The sequence below is a fragment of the Cicer arietinum genome, chromosome 3, assembly GCF_000331145.2.
Source record: "Cicer arietinum cultivar CDC Frontier isolate Library 1 chromosome 3, Cicar.CDCFrontier_v2.0, whole genome shotgun sequence".
In the NCBI taxonomy this organism is placed as follows: Eukaryota; Viridiplantae; Streptophyta; class Magnoliopsida; order Fabales; family Fabaceae; genus Cicer; species Cicer arietinum.
In genome coordinates, this window is record NC_021162.2 from 58,289,662 (window position 1) to 58,293,115 (window position 3,454).

Genomic DNA, 3,454 nt, shown 5'->3' on the forward strand with positions numbered 1-3,454 from the left:
TTGTCTTTTTTTAAATAAACTGCATTTCGAAGGTTTTAAAATAGCAAAAGTTTCGAGTAACTTACTAAAATTCATTTCGAAAATTTTAAACTTTCGAATCCAACATTTTTTTTTGTAAATTTTCGAAGGTGGTGGGGTGTGAAATCTGAATGGTAATTTTTAAAATAATATTATACTGTTTTACAAAGGGGTATTTTAGTCTTTAAAAAATACTGGGGGGTGGCAGGTCAAATTGGGGGGGTGCCTGGTACAAAACTCTTGGGCTTCGTTATGATAGCGTATCAGACACTTACAAGGTGGTAATTGTCCAATTCGAGACTAGTGTTTATGATACACTTGTAGAGTCCAGGTAAACATTTACACCTCATTGGAAAAATATTAAAAGATTCCCCTTTATATTGTTTCAATTGATCTCGGGAAGGAAACATATACACAATTGTCGTTTCCCTATTGTTTTGATCAAGTCCTTCGTGTTAAATGGTGGTCGAGCTAAGGCAAGTCTTGGGATTTTGAAGGATCGTTTGTGTTTCTCTCATGATGATCTCGAGAGAACTCATTTTGTTTTATGGCAAAAGAATGAGTATGGGATTGAAAATTCTTGGACTCAATTGTTGAAACACAAATATCCAACTCTTCAAATTGATCAAGAATATTGTATTTTACCACCATTGGATGCTTTAAAGAATGATCACTTAATTCTTATTGTGACCATGGATGATAGATGACAAGCAACAACCAAGAAGAAAATGCTAAACTTCCAAAAAAATATGGTTTGGTTCTATACTAAGGATTATGTACAAACTTTACTTTCACCACGATGAAATATTATTTAATATTTTTTGCTACTCGGTATTTTATATTTTTTTTCTTCCAAAACTATTAAATATCTTATGTAAGATTTCTTTATATTTTGGTTTAGGATGTATAAATTTTGCCATCTATAAGGATGTCACATTTTTTTTTACTCAAACAGGATTTCACATCTTAACAGCTTCATATTTGGTTAAGATCATTTATGATATTACATCCAATTATAAATTTTAGTATCTTTTACACTATCAATTTTGTACCCTTTGGTTGCATTAATTATGTAGTTTGTTTTTATTAAATTAATTAATGATTGTGTAATTTAAATTTTGAATTTAATTCGTATTCAGAATCATAACTACTTTTATGCTATAAATAATTGTATAGAATAATTTTTTACACATTCATTAGATTATAACTATTAAATTAACTGTTAAAAATATTTTATTTTTAACATAAATAATTCTAATATTACATGATTAATCATGATATGTTTACAATATAGTTTTTTTACATAACATTTCATAAAAGATATATTTTTTTTAAACTCTGCATCTTGTTACTCCAGTCAAATTTAGCATCTGAAGTAACAAATAATGCAGATCATTATAATACAAACACAATGACAGAAATTTATAGTGGAATGAGAGAGTCAAATGACGCAGAATTTGATATAATGGCTTAAATATTAATCTGACATACAATCACAAATTATTTAAAAATTACTGAAATAGGCAATTCCCATGCAATATAATTGGAATCTATATATTATAATAAAACAAACATAATAAATTGGCAAGTTTGACACGTGTCAACAAACTAAAGTGTTAAGAAAATATCAAGTTTCTATTAATAGAAATAATACGTGCTTATGTTTAAGAAGTTAATGGCTAATTAAAAAATAAAAGGAATGAATTAAAAATAAAAAGTTTTTTTTGTAAGAAAAACATAAAACTTCCGTTACATCACGATCTTTCTCCACGATACATCCGTTGAGAATGTAATGATCAATTAAAAATAAAATACAATACACCTTGACAGTTTTTTCTATGTATCCGTTGAGAAGTTAATGACCAATTAAAAAAATAAGAAAAACAAATTAAAAATAAAAGATTTTTTTAAGAAAAAAATAAAACTTCAATTAAATGAGAAATGTAGAAGTGAATGACCAATTAAAAAATAAGAAAATAAATTAAAAATAAAATATAATGCACGACCTGGCATTTCACATTTTACGGTTGAGAATTGAGTGACCAATTGAAAGGTAATTATTTTTAAAGCACTACTTTAGCAACCGCAACTTCAAATTAATTTAATTAAAAAAATTATTCTTCTTAATTCGCCGTATTCCGTTAACCGTCTCTAATGATCTCTCATTTTTTGTGTCTCTTATAAATATCATTCACATTATCTACTATATACACAATTTCTTATTAGTTATTATTATTTTTTTTTACCAAAATTCGTTATTCATTTTTGTGTTTATCTTTCTCCGAATAAGGATTCATGGAATTTGGTTGATAAAGTTGTGACATTGTTCGTGTCAACGTCAAAACATAAATTTTACTCTGGAAATGGTCTTGATGGGTGATGTTAAGGTTTCATTATTTTGTTTATAAATTCAAATTTTAAATTATACATCATGTTATTTGTTAGTAGCAAAGATGTATTTCATATGCAAAGATGTGTTTCATATTTTTAGGGGATAAAATTGAAGCAAGTGTGAGCTTATATTTCTGGATTTGAGATTAACATTGTTGAAGAAGCTATGTATAACAAATTTGTGGGGTATATGAAACAATGAAACACTATTTGATATTGAATATGCAAAATGGTGCACATCAATTATTTTGGTAGATGTGCTCACGTGAATTACTGGTAAATTTATTTCAATATGTAATTGTTATTTTATTCTATTTATAAAAAAAAATTACTATTTTGTCATATATATTTTACTATTGTTTATGTTTTTAAATTTTGTTTAAAAAAATTATACGTATGTATACTTATAAGATTTCTCTCATACATAGGTGTTGTCGGTCTTAATAATTTTGATTTTAGTTTATCTAATAAACACTGTTAGCACAAAGTTATATTGAAGAGTAGGCGCCATTAATTCAAGTTAATTTCCAGCGAGGAGAAAAATAATAATATATTTAAATAAGTATAAACTTTATTTAGGAATTAAAAAAAATACAATTCATTATCGACGACGGTTTTTATGTAGGAGTAATGGTTTTTCAAACTTCAATGATTTAACAAATTTGTTCCACGAGTTTTTGTGAAAGTGTGTAATGATTTTTTTAAAACTACTATTTTACTAATCTATTATACATTTTACATTCTAAATTTATTATTAAATATCATGCAAATTCAAAAGAAATGAAAGATTAATGAAGACTAACATGCAAATTTAAAGATAAAAGATAACCATAGTTTTTATGTGTATTGTAATTTTTTTTGTAATGAGAATATTATTTTTCTGTAGTATTTTGTGAGTAGTACCAAAATGAAAGATATTTCAACAAAATTTACATAAATTTTTAAATATCATGTATTTCATATAAATAACATACTTAAGTTATATATGTCATGTTCATTATTTTAAAAATTCTTATTTCATCTGATCTAATTATTTATTTATTTA

The 3,454-nt window shown here is 25.4% G+C and overlaps 1 pseudogene; it reads right to left on the reverse strand.

The window, feature by feature from the left end:
- Positions 1 to 1,349: 1,349 nt before the first annotated feature.
- LOC140919832 (lysine histidine transporter-like 8) overlaps positions 1,350 to 3,454 on the reverse strand; it is a 4,827-nt pseudogene continuing 2,722 nt past the window's right edge.